The sequence below is a fragment of the Hylobates moloch genome, unplaced genomic scaffold (assembly GCF_009828535.3).
Source record: "Hylobates moloch isolate HMO894 unplaced genomic scaffold, HMol_V3 SCAFFOLD_6, whole genome shotgun sequence".
Classification (NCBI taxonomy): Eukaryota; Metazoa; Chordata; class Mammalia; order Primates; family Hylobatidae; genus Hylobates; species Hylobates moloch.
The window spans coordinates 154,757,357-154,771,276 of NW_026652281.1; the positions used below are offsets into that span (position 1 = coordinate 154,757,357).

Consider the following 13,920-nt stretch of genomic DNA (forward strand, 5'->3'; position numbering starts at 1 on the left):
TCAGCCTCTCCGAGTAGCTGGGACTACAGGCGCCCGCCACCACGCCCTGCTAATTTTTTGTATTTTGAGTAGAGACGGGGTTTCACCGTGTTAGCCAGGATGGTCTCGATCTCCTGACCTCGTGATCCGCCCGCCTCGGCCTCCCAAAGTGCCGGGACTACAGGCGTGGGCCATTGCGCCCCCCCAGGAGAGAATCTCTTGAGCCCAGGAGATCGAGACCAACCGGCAAGAGGACCACTTGAGTCTGGAAGATCAAGGCTATGGGGAGTGGTGATTGTGCCACTGAACTCCAGCCAGGGTGACAGAGCGAGACCCCCACATCAAAAAAAAAAAAAAAAGAAGAAGAAGAAAACAAAAAAGAAACGCTGTACCCTTTAGCTATCACCCTCTGACCTCCTTATCTTTCCTGAACTCTAAGCTACCACTAATCTACGTTCTGTCTCTATCCATTTCTGTGTTCTGGACATTTCATAGAAATGGAATCATGTAATATGCAGTTTTTGTGACTAGCTTCTTTTACTTAGAATAACATTTTCAAGGTTTGTCCATGTTACAGCATTTATTAGTGCTTTATTATTATTATTATTTTGAGATGGAGCCTCGCTCTGTCGGCCAGGCTGGATGTCTCCCCTGCGGTGCCCTTGCAGCCTTTCCTGGCCTGTGGCCCTCGACACCTGTTTCATCTATTACCTTCTTCTATTCACTTTCCATGGTCTCAAAAGTCAGGAAAATGTTTCCTCTCCTGGGGCCTTTCCCTCTCATTTTCTTTGCTGTTTCGCTAAAGGCTGGCAGGCATCGTTGGGGGCGTGTGTATGTCCACGTGTGCACAAAACCTGCCCTTCTCCACAGCACCATGCTGCCACCCACTGCTTAACAGGACTCTTGAGCAAGTAGTTCTTTTTTGGGGGGGCGGGAGCGGGGATGGAGTCTTGGTCTGTCGCTCAGGCTGGGCTGGAGTGCAGTGGTGCGATCTCGACTCACTGCAACCTCGACCTCCTGGGTTCAAGCAATTCTCCTGCCTCAGCCTCCCAAGTAGCTGGGATTACAGGCGTGCACCACCACACCCGGCTAATTTTTGTATTTTTAGTAGAGACAAGGTTTCGCCATGTTGGCCAGGCTGGCCTAGGACTCCTGACCTCAAGTGATCCACCCACCTCGGCCTCCCTTACAGGTGGGAGCCACCGTGACTGGCCTCTTAAGTTCTTGATGGTCACATTTTTTGTTCTTGTGCCCAGAAAATGTCTTCCCTTCTTCTAGGCCCCTTGGAATTGACATTGATGTTCCTGCCAGACTTTGTTTTATTTTTTTATTATTATTATTATTTTTTGAGACGGAGTCTCACTCTGTCACCCAGGCTGGAGTGCAGTGGCGCGATCTCAGCTCACTGCAAGCTCCACCTCCCGGGTTCACGCCATTCTCCTGCCTCAGCCTCCCGAGTAGCTGGGACTACAGGCGCCCGCCACCACGCCCGGATAATTTTGTGTATTTTTAGTAGAGACGGGGTTTCGCCACGTTAGCCAGGGTGGTCTCGATCTCCTGACCTCATGATCTGCCCGCCTTGGCCTCTCAAAGTGCTGGAATTACAGGCATGTGCCACCGTGCCCGGCCCAGACTTTGTTTTTTCTTGTTGTTGTTTGTTTTTGAGACAGTCTCCCTCCGTCACCCAGGCTGGAGTGCAGTGGCACTACCTCGGTTCACTGCAACCCCTGCCTCCCGGGTTCAAGTGATTCCTGTGCCTCAGCCTCCCAAGTAGCTGGGACTACAGGCATGCCACCATGCCCGACTAATTTTTGTATTTTTAGTAGAGACGGGGTTTCACCATGTTGCCCAGGCTGGTCTTGAACTCCTGACCTCAAGTGATCTGCCACCTCGGCCTCCCAAAGTGCTGGGCTATCGGTGTGAGCCACCACACCCAGCCTCCTTCCAGACTTTGTGCCATGGAGCTGTGGGGGCCAGGACCGTTGGCCCCTAAAGGTTCACTGAAAAATCACTGGCATAAGGCAGACAATTATTAGGAGTAAAGGGAATCTCAAGAGGTTTGGATCTGCACCGTGCATATTGGACTTTCCATTCATTCAGAACAACTTACTGAGCGTCTTTATGTGCCCAACACTGTGCTGGGCATCAGGGGAGCCATGGTGAGCGAGACAGAGTCCTGGTCTCCCAAGGGTTCCGCACGGGGAAGTACCAGCTGTGGGAGCAATATAGAACTGGAATCTAGGAAGGGATCTGGGAAAAGTCCTCCCTATGGGATTTGTTGGATGTGACAGGGTAGAGGAGGAAGGTACTGGGAAGACCTAGGGGTGAGGAGGGAACGAGGGCAGGGCCGGCTGGAACAGCCACCCTTAGTGCTTACTGCAGCCTTCCTCATGGTTGAATCTCCCCATCCTACAAGGCAGGAAGCTACAGGAGGTGCCTGGTGGAGAGTCTGCCCTCAGAAATCATTTGAACAAATGACTTTTATGGACTTTTGTTCATCCCCTGAAGCTCCTGGGGTACCACTACAGGATTTTAAATTGGGGAGCAGCATGGTTAGCTCTGTGTTTTTGGAAGAGCATCTAGGCTATAGCAGGGGAACCAGAGGGTGGGCAGGATGCCTGGGGAAGAGGGAGAAGAATGAGAGCAGCGAGGGAGCTGCGAGTGTGGCCTGGCCCAGGATGGTGGCCGTGAGGCTGAGCTAAGGGAGTTGGTGAGAGCGATATACAGGACATGACAGGACTTTGAGATATGGGGTGTGGCAGTGGAGCAAGAGGATGGGTCAGGCAGACAGAATTTCTAAGATAGCCCCCCAGAGATGCCCTGCCCAGAACCTGTGAGTATGAGGAGCCGTCACTCCTGCATGTCTTCTTATTTGGCACAGTTGACTCAGACAGGGAGACAATCTGGGATTATCCGGGTTAGCCCAGTGTAATCCCTTGAGGCCTTAAAGCAGAGCGCTTTCTCTGGCGGCAGCGGGGCAATGATGGAGATCCCAAGAGCAAGCAGGATCTGAATGCTGCTCCCGGCTGTTAGGAGGGGGGGACCATGTGTGAGGACTAAAAAGCAACCACAGGAGCTGAGAGTGGCTGGATGACAGGAGGCAGGACACAGGTCCTACAGTCACCAGGAACTGAACTCTTCCAGCAAGAGGAGTGAGCCTGGAAGGGGATTCCAAGCACCAGATGAGATCACGGCAGGTGGAGACTTTGATGTGAACCTTCTGCCCAAGCCCTGACCTCCAGGACTTCTGACGTACAGACCCTTGAGATAATACATGGGTGTCATTCTCAGCCACTGAGTGGTCAGTTGTTACAGGAGAAACGGGGAGCGAATACATCAGATTTCTGGACACATTCACTTCAGTGAAAGCCAACATAGGGACCTGGCATGGTGGCTCACACTTGTAATCCCACCACTTTGGGAGGCCAAGGCAGGTGGATCACTTGAGGCCAGAAGTTCAAGACCAGCCTGGCCAACATGGTGAAACCCTGTCTCTACCAAAAATACAAAAATTAGCTGGGCGTGGTAGTGGGCGCCTGTAATCCCAGCTACTCGGGAGGCTGAGGCAGGAGAGTCGCTTGAACCCAGGAGGCGGAGGTTGCAGTGAGCCGAGATTGTGCCACTGCACTCCAGCCTGGTGACAGAGCAACACTCCATCTCAAAAAAAAAAAAAAAAAGAGAAAGGAAGGAAGGAGAAAGAAAAAGAAAGAAAAGAAAAGAAAACCAATGTAGAGGGCAAGCAGGGCAGGCTGGCAGAGGAAAGAGGTCCAGGGGACTCGGGATGGATAATAAGGGTCCCTACCTCATCAGGCTATTGGGAGAGCCAAGTGCATGTACAGTAAGTGGGCCGCAGCTGGAACCGGGAGACCTACAGTGGAAATGGGAATGGAGATCTGTGAGCTGTGGCAGAAAGGCCTCCACCTCCCACTGAGGTGTGACGGGCGGGGAAAGCAGGTGGCGTTGTACTGCTTGAGCCACCGTGCGTGGCCCTGTCGCCCGGGAGCCCGCTGTGGCCTCCTCTCCCTCGCCTGTACCGCCACCTCGTGGAACAGTGTGGAATCGCCAGCAGCAGTCAGGGCGGGCTTTGGCTCTGGGAGTCGTCTCCTGTACTTCTTACGACAATTCTCGCTTCCCAGGAGGCAGAGAGGCCACGCTCCTGCCCCAGAAAGTGAGCCCACTTCTAGTGAAGGGTCTTTAGAGCCCATTGATTCACCCTCCCGTCAACAGAGTGGAATGACGGAGGCCGGGCCCAGACCCCTGAGCAAATCAGGTTCCGAGGTGGGAGGAGAACCCAGGCAGCCCTCCCTCATTCATTCATTCCTTGGCACCTGTTCAGCCTCTGGCTTCCAGCTAGCCAAGAAGAGGAGGAGAGGCAGGGAGCAGTGCGTCTCCCCCTTTCTCACCTGTGCTCATTCTCCAGCAACAGACACCTGGCGCTGCTCTGGCCTTCCTTTTCTCGTGAGATAAGGAGGCATCTGTTTTTCTCTTTCTTCGTGAAAGACAGACAGGAGAGCAGCCAGGCCAGAATGGGGGATTGCGGGAGGCGTGGAGAACTGGGCTGAGGGTGTTTGGGGGTGGCTAGGCAAAGGGCTTGAGTGTCAGTCCAATTGATTTAGATTGGGGTCAGAAGATGTTCTCTGTTAAGGGCCAGACAGTAAACATTTTAGGCTCCGTGGACTATACAGTCTCTATTGTAACTACTCAGCCCTGCTGTTGTAGTAGGAAAGCACCCAGAGACAATATGTAATCAAATGGGGTGGCTATGTACCAATAAAACTTTATTTATAAAAACATGGGGGCCAGGTGCGGTGGTTCAGGCCTGTAATCCCAGCACCTTGGGAGGCTGAGGCGGGCAGATCACGAGGTCTGGAGATCGAGACCAGCCTGGCCAACATAGTGGAACCCCCGTCTCTACTAAAAATACAAAAAATTAGCCGAGCGTGGTGGCGAGTGCCTGCGGGAGGCTGAGGCAGGAGAATCGCTTGAACCGGGGAGGCGGAGGTTGCAGCGAGCTGAGATCGCGCCACTGCACATCAGCCTGGGTGACAGTGTGAGATCGCGCCACTGCACATCAGCCTGGGTGACAGTGTGAGACTGTCTCAAAACAAACAAACAAACAAGCAAGCATGGGTCCGCGGGTCGTAGTTCGCTGACCTCTGATTTAGACGGTGCTGGTGCCTCCACGTTTTTCCAATCAGATGCAACAGCTGAGGCTGGGGCCGTGGCTCACGCCTGTAATCCCAGTGTTTTGGAAGGCCGAGGTGGGAGGATCGCTTGAGCCCAGAAGTTTATCAGCAGCCTGGGCAACAAACAAGACTTCTGTCTCAACAACAACAACAACAACAACAAAATTAAAGAAAGAAAAAATGATGCGCCGGGGTCGCGTCGGGCTGGGCCAGGGGCGCGCGCTCTGCGAGCAGGACGTCCGGCCTGCGGGCGCTGCTGGGGCTCAGGCCGCTGCTTGCGGCTCGCGCCTGCCGCGAATCAAATGCCAGACCAGCACCTGCCGCTCAGGACCCACCTAGTGGGGACCGCAGCGGCTGAACTCGGGTGGCCGCTGGGACTCAGCGGTCATTAGCGAGCATAGCGGTGAAGCACCTGAGCCAGAAGGAAGCCCAGGCCGTGGCCGGGAGCTATTGAACGAGTACCAGTTCAGCGTGGACCCACTTATGGAGCTGGCCGGGCTGAGCTGTGCCACAGCCATCGCCAAGGCATATCCCCCCACGTCCATGTCCAGGAGCCCCCCTACTGTCCTGGTCACCTGTGGCCTGGGGAATAATGGAGGAGATGGTCTGGTCTGTGCTCCACGCCTCAAACTCTTCGGCTAACCAGCCAACCACCTATCACCCCAAAAGGCCTAACAAGCCCCTCTTCATTGCGTTGGTGACCCAGTGTCAGAAAATGGACATCCCTTTCCTTGGGGAAATGCGCTCAGAGCCTGTCATGATTGAGCTGGATGAGCTGGTGGTAGATGCCATCTTCGGCTTCAGCTTCGAGGGCGATGTTCGGGAACGTTCCAGCATCCTGAGTGTCCTGGAGGGACTCACTGTGCCCATTGCCGGCATCCACATTCCCTCAGGATGGGATGTGGAGAAGGGAAACTCTGGAGGGATCCAGCCAGACTTGCTCATCTCCCTCACAGCACCCAAAAAGTCTGCAACCCAGGCTACCGGTTGCCACCATTACCTGAGGGGTCGTTTTGTGCCACCTGCTCTGGAAAAGAAGTAGCAGCTGAACCTGCCCCCTACCCTGACACCAAGTGTGTCTACGGTCTGCAGTGAGGGAAGGTGGGTGGGTATTCTTCCCAATAAAGACTTAGAATCGCCCCCTCAGAAAAAAGAAAGAAAGAGAGAGAAAGAAGAAAGAAAGAGAGAAAGGAAAAAAATGTAAATTAAAAAAGAAAAGCATTGCGCCATTGCACCCCAGCCTGGTTGACAGAGCAAGACTCCATCTCAAAAAAAAATTAACAAGAAGCAACTGATGGGATCCACTTCCAACACTGCATTCTGCAAATATTCGGTATGTATACACAATACACAATACTATGCTTCCCCTTTTTTTCCACCTATTTCTTAGTAAGTGTCCATCCTCTTTTTACAGAAATAGTAGCATACTATGCACAGCATTCTGCATTTTGCTTTTTAACATTTTTAAAAAACAATTTGTTTTTATTTTGGATTCAGAGAGGACACGTGCAGGTTCTTTACCTGGGTATATTGCGTGATGCTTAGGTTTGGGGTGTAATTGTTCCCACCGCCCAGGTACTCAGTATAGTACCCAACAGTTAGTTTTTCACTACTCATCCCCTTCCTCTCCTCTCATGTTGGCCAGGCTGGTCCTGAACCCCTGACCATAGGTGATCCACCTGTCTCGGCCTCCCAAAATGCTGGGATTACAGGCGTGAGCCACAGCGCCCAGCCTAGCTCCTACTTCTAAGTGACAACATGCAGTGTTTGGTTTTCTGTTCCTGTGTTAATTGGCTTAGGATGATGACCTCCAGCTGCATCCATGTTGCTGCAAAGGACATTATTTCGGGTTTTTTGGCTGCATGGTATTCTGTGGTGAATGTGTGCCACATTAAAAAAATTATTTTTACTTATTAAATGTTTTATATCTTTGTTTTATTTTCTCTTTTTCTCCCCCTCAAGTTGAACTTCATTTTCTTTATCCAATCTACCACTGATGGGCACCTAGGCTGATTCCGTATCTTTGCTGTTGTGAACATTGCTGTGATAAATATACATGTGCATGTGTCTTTTTGGTAGAAAAATCTGTTTTATTTTGAATATATATCTACTAATGGGATTGCTGGGTCAAATGGTAGCTCTGTTTTTTGTTTGTTTGTTTTTGTTTTTGAAGATAGAGTTTTGCTTTTGTTGCCCAGGCTGAGAATCATAAATTCTTTCCCAAGGCTGATGTCCAGAATGGTGTTTCCTGGTTTTCTTCTTGGATTCTTATAGTTTCAGGTCTCACGCTTAAATCTTTAACCCATCTTGAGTTGTTATTATTATTATTATTATTGAGACAGAGTCTTGCTCTGTTGCCCAGACTGGAGTGCAGTGGCGCAATATCAGCTTACCTCAATCTCCACCTCCCAGGTTCAAGCGATTCTCCTGCCTCAGCCTCCCAAGTAGCTGGGATTACAGGCATGCGCCACTACGCCCAGCTAATTTTGTATTTTTAGGAGAGATAGGGTTTCTCCATGTTGGCCAGGCTGGTCTCGAACTCCCGACCTCAGGTGATCCGCCTGCCTCGGCCTCCCAGAGTGCTGTGATTATAGGCGTGAACCACCACGCCCAGCCTGTAGCTCTGTTTCAAGTTCTTTGAGAAACCTTCTAACTACTTTACACAGTGGTGGGATGAATTGACATTCCCAACAGCAGTGTATTAGCATTCTCTTTTCTCCATAGCCTTGCCAGCAGCTGCTGTTTTTGACTTTTTAATAATAGCTCTTCTGACTGGTGTGAGGTGGTATCTCCCTGTGGTTTTGATTTACATTCCTCTAATGATTAGTGATGCTGAACATTTTTTCATATGCTGGTTGGCTGCTCGTTGGCATCTTCTTTTGAGAAATATCTGTTCACATCTTTTACCCATTTTTAAATGGGATTATTTGGTTTTTGCTTGTTCAATTGTTTAAGTTCCTTATCTATTTTGGATATTAGACCTTTGTCAGGTGCAGAGTTTGCAAATATTTTCTTCTATTCTGTAGGTTGTCTGTTTATTCTGTTGATAGTTACTATTGCTCTGCAGAAGCTCTTTAGTTTAATTAGGCCCCACTTGTCAAATTTTGTTTTTGTTGCCATTGCTTTTGAGGACTTAATCATAAATTCTTTCCCAAGGCTGATGTCCAGAATGGTGTTTCCTGGTTTTCTTCTTGGATTCTTATAGTTTCAGGTCTCACATTTAAATCTTTAACCCATCTTGAGTTGTTGTTATTATTATTGTTATTATTATTTTTGAGACAGAGTCTTGCTCTGTTGCCCAGACTGGAGTGTAGTGGTGCAATGTCAGCTCACTGCAACCTCTGCCTCCCAGGCTCAAGCGATTCTCGTGCCTCAGCCTCCTGAGTAGCTGGGATTACAGGCGCCAGCCACTACGCCCGGCTAATTTTTGTATTTTTAGTAGAGACGGGGTTTCACCATATTGTCCAGGCTGGTCTCAAACTCCTGACCTCAAGCGATCTGCCTGCTTTGGCCTCCCAAAGTGCTGGGATTACAGGCGTGAGTCACTGCACCCAGCTTATATTTCCATTTCTAAAAGGCTAAGTAGAAAGTGGGCAACCAGGGGAAAGAGAAAAGAAGAGAGAGGAAAAATTAAACTACCCTCTAGAAAAATGGGGGCACTCAGTTACATTTCCCCACTGACAAATTCCATTCCATTTCTATGGGATCTGGGCACCACGCTCATTCTGGCTGCTTCCTGCTGAAAGGGAGCATAGCCTTTGGGCATCGGAATGGAACTGATGTGTTTGGAGTTGTAGATATTCATGAGTACTTGGGCTTACAGATGATGTTTGTTGGAGCAATATGGTGCGAGGTCTCGAGAGCCTCTGAGAGAATGCCTGTCTTGCATTCCTATGCAGAGGGTGCAGCAGCAGTGGACCCTACAACAGAGGGATATGCCTATCCCTGCAGTCAGGGCCAATGTTACAAGCAGCTTTGCCACCAGGATGGTTCTGACCCGGACCAGGATGCCAACCGCTGCTCTAGCAACAGTGTGGGGTAAGACACACCTTTGATTTGTTGGTGCATGTTTCCCATGGCTGTCTGAGGCACTTCCTGAATTCTTAATTATCATGCAGGTTCACCACTGCCAACTGTAACTGGATATGATGACAGGGTGGTTGGGTCTATGTATTTGACAGGCTACAAAAAGAGCTATGAATCCTCATGAGAGTGTCTCATTTTTGAGAAAGGATCAGCTAAGTTAAATAGCTGTGTCTCATCCAGAAGGTGGCATTGGAGATGGGCTAGGCCTCTGCATGTGATGAAGGCAAACAGATTTTTAATAGGAGGTGTTTCCATGGAAACAGAAGAAAAACAAAGGTTAATGTTGGGCAGTTTATCCAGATGTTAGGCTCAAAGCATCCTTAATTACGGAGGAGGAAGGCAGTGGCAGTCTGACACGTTTTTCTCACCTGTATTACAAGGAATAATATAGTAGTAATTTCACTGAGTCCAACTCAGAAAAATGGAAGAAAAATTTAAAAGGATTAATTTGGGATTGTAGCCTGGGAAGAATTCAGGATTTAGTCTGAATTGCAGAAAATATTAAAAGCTCAAAAACAGTAGACAAGACTAGAATCTAACAACAGGTATACTATAGTTTTTTCTGTAACATAATTTTTCTCTCTCCAGTTCCCATTTTTACTAAAGACAAATCATAGTAGGACAAATTTATTTGAAAAGTAACTTTTAGGGCCGAGCGTGGTGGCTCACGCCTGTAATCCTAGCACTTTGGGAGGCTGAGGTGGGCGGATCACAAGGTCAGGAGATCGAGACCATCCTGGCTAACGCAGTGAAACCCTGTCTCTACTAAAAATACAAAAAATTAGCTGGGTGTGGTGGCAGGCACCTGTAGTCCCAGTTAGTCGGAAGGCTGAGGCAGGAGAATGGCGTGAACCTGGGAGGCGGAGCTTGCAGTGAGCAGAGATCACGTCACTGCACTCCAGCCTGGGCGACAGAGCAAGACTCTGTCTCCAAAAAAGAAAAAGAAAAAGAAGTTTTAGTCTTATAATACTTGGCCTGAGCATTTGCATAAAGTATAGCAAGAATAATTATTTGTCATGTCGGCTTTTTTAAAAATTGGCTTTACTGGAACTTTGTGTTTTATAAGGAATCTCAGATTAAGACTTTTTAAAGCCTTGAGTCCAGCCATGAATTTATCTGTGCCTGCAAATGTTATATGAACTGGGTGAATTTCTCTCCTCAAGGTCCCAAGATAACTTGGGGTTCCTGGGCCTGTCAGAAAGTGACACTGTTGGCCAGGCACAGTGGCTCACGCCTGTAATCACAGAACTTTGGGAAGCCAAGGCGGGTGGATCACGACGTCAGGAGTTCGACACCAGCCTGGCCAAGATGGTGAAACCCCGTATCTACTAAAAATACAAAAATTAGCCAGGCATGGTGGCATGAGCCTGTAGTCCCAGCTACTTGGGAGGCTGAGGCAGGAGAATCACTTGAACCTGGGAGGCAGAGGTTGTGGTGAGCCAAGACTGTGTCACTGCACTCTAGCCTGGGTGACAGAGTGAGACTCTATCTCAAAAAAAAAAAAAAAAAAAAGGGACACTCTTTACTTACCACGGGTCAGGAAACACTGTACAGGGACTATGTTGACAAGGTATGAGACCAGCTTTTCCAAGGGGCTTTATAGGCTCTGTAAATCAACTTTCATTCCGTAGAGCAGTCTGTTTATACCTGAAAGTAGCCATTCCAGTCAAAGCCTTGGTACAGTGTCTCCAGTGGTGTCCTGTTACAAAGGATAACAGATTTGGGCCAGGCACCGTGGCTCACACCTGTAATTCCAGCACTTTGGGAGGCCAAGGTTGGCAGATCATCTGAGATCAGGAGTTTGAGACCAGCCTGTCCAACATGATGAAACCCTGTCTCTACTAAAAATACAAAAATTAGCCAGGTGTGGTGGCACACACCTGTAATCCCAGCTACTTTGGAGGCTGAGGCAGGAGAATCGCTTTAACCTGGGAGGCAGAGGTTGCAGTGAGCCAAGATGGCACTGCTGCACTCCAGCTGGGGCAACAGAGCGAGACTCCATCTCAAAAAACAAAAAAAGAGAGAAAACAGATTTGTATTGACCTTATGCAAATAAATATACTGCCATAAATTAAGTATACTTACAAATCCTAACACCTAGCCAACCCCATGTTGGTCTTGAACTCGTGAGCTCAAGTGATCTGCCCACCTCAGCCTCCCAAATGCTGGGATTATAGGTGTGAGCCACTATACCCAGCCTAGGTTTAAGCACTTGATGTTATAAAATAGAATCCCAGGTCGTTATACGGAAAAGGGAAACATCTTTAATCATTGACAGAGGGAATACTCAGTTCTGAACGGGACCCAGTAAAGACAGCATGAGGCCAGCTGAATCTGTCTCTTTTCTCTTCCCCCCCCTTTTTTTGTCATTTATTCAAAAGGCAAACAAAAATCTTTCATTATCTTTTTTTTTTTTTTTTTGAGACAGAATCTCATTCTGTCACCCAGGCTGGCATGCAGTCGCACGATCTTGGCTCACTGCAACCTCCATCTCCTGGGTTCAAGTGATTCTCCTTCCTCAGCTTCTCAAGTAGCTGGGATTACAAGTATGCACCATTACACCCGGCAAATTTTTGTATTTTTACTCGAGACAAGGTTTTGCCATGTTGGCCAGGCTGGTCTTGAACTTCTGGCCTCAAGTGATCCACCCACCTTGGCCTCCTAAAGTGCTGGGATTACAGGCGTGAGCCACCATATACCGCCAAAAATCTTTTATTATCTTTTAATATTACACTAAAATCTTGTTCAAAAGAGAAAGCCAAATTTCCCCTTTGCATTAGCTTACTATTAATGTTAAACCTGATTCTTTTTTTTTTTTTTTTTTTGAGACGAAGTCTCGCTTTTGTCCCCCAGGCTGGAGTGCAATGGCGTGATCTTGGCTCACTGCAACCTCTGCCTCCCAGGTTCAAGTGATTCTCCTGCCTCAGCCTCCCAAGTAGCTAGGATTACAGGCGCCTGCCACCACGCCTGGTTAATTTTTGTGTTTTTAGTAGAGATGGGGCTTCACCATGTTGGCCAGGCTGGTCTCCAACTCCTGACCTCAGGTGATCCACCTGCTTCAGCCTCCCAAAGTGTTGTGATTACAGGTGTGAGCCACCGCGCCCGGCTAAACTTGATTTTTTGTTGTTGTTGCTGAGACGGAGTCTCACTCTGTTGCCCAGGCTGGAGTGCAGCAGCCTGATCTCGGCTCACTGCAAGCTCCGCCTCCTGGGTTCACGCCATTCTCCTGCCTCAGGCTCCTGAGTAGCTGGGACTACAGGCGCCCGCCACCACGCCCGGCTAATTTTTTTGATATTTTTAGTAGAGACGGGGTTTCACCGTGTTAGCCAGGATGGTCTCGATCTCCTGACCTCATGATCCACCCGCCTCGGCTTCCCAAAGTGCTGGGATTACAGGCGTTTACGCCCGGCCCTGTAAACCTGATTCTTAATAAAACCTAATAGACAAATCTATCTAATCCTAATTAGTTTGACCATAATGTAACATTTCCATAAACCTTTTATAGCTCTTTACAAGTTTCTGTTAAACAGCAGCTCAGTTCAAGAAAACCTTGTTATTCAGACACATGGGCCCAGTTTTGGCCCTGCATCAATATACTATTTTTATTTTTATTTTATTTTTATTTTTTTTAGACGGAGTCTCGCTCTGTCACCCAGGCTGGAGTGCAATGGTGCCATCTTGGTTCACTGCAACCTCTGCCTCCTGGGTTCAAGTGATTTTCCTGCCTCAGCCTCCCAAATAGCTGGGATTACAGGCACCCGCCACCACACCATTTTTAGTAGAGACGGGGTTTCATTCTGTTGGCCAGGCTGGTTTCGAACCCTGACCTCAAGTGATCCGCCCACCTCGGCCTCTCAAAGTGCTGGGATAACAGTCATGAGCCACTATATCTGACCAATGTACTTTTATTTCAATATTCAACCTACAGAAAAACAAAATAATCCCCTCAAAATCTTAGTCAACTTGCTCGAACCCACAGAATTTTCTTTGCAAGATCAATCCTTCAGAAATCCTTTATGACTTGTCTAAATCTTCAATTTTGTCCCATTACTTTTAGATTAGACAATCCTTAAGAACTTCTGATTAGACAAAATCATATTCCCTTGAACAAAAAATATATTTTCATATCTTAAAATCTTTTACCAAAAACACATTCTACCTTCCTTGTGCACCTTGCGTGTAAAACCTGGTTCTCTGGTAGTCTCAAGTACGTGTTACAATGTGAACTCTCAGCAGCTTTTACTTTTTGATGAAAATCCTCGTAGGTAAGCAATGTTAACCATGTATCAGATTGTATATTAAAAGTCATAGAAGCAGTTTATGGCCTTAAAGTATCTAGCAGATAGTACCTGGCCTGCCTCATTTAGACCAAATGTATACATTTATTTTTTATTTTTATTTTTTTTTGAGACAAAGTTTCACTCTTGTTGCCCAGGCTGGAGTGCAATGGTGTGATCTCGGCTCACCACAACCTCTGCCTCCCAGATTCAAGCGATTCTCCTGCCTCATCCTCCCGAGTAGCTGTGATTACAGGCATGCGCCACCACACCCAGCTAATTATGTATTTTTAGTAGAGACAGGGTTTCTCCATGTTGGTCAGGCTGGTTTGAAATTCCTGACCTCAGGTGATCCCCCCACCTCGGCCTCCCAAAGTGATGGGATTACAGGC

General features: G+C 48.3%; 1 pseudogene; it reads left to right on the top strand.

The window, feature by feature from the left end:
• Positions 1 to 5,348: 5,348 nt before the first annotated feature.
• Positions 5,349 to 6,260, top strand: LOC116470509 (NAD(P)H-hydrate epimerase-like; annotated as a pseudogene).
• Positions 6,261 to 13,920: the final 7,660 nt, after the last annotated feature.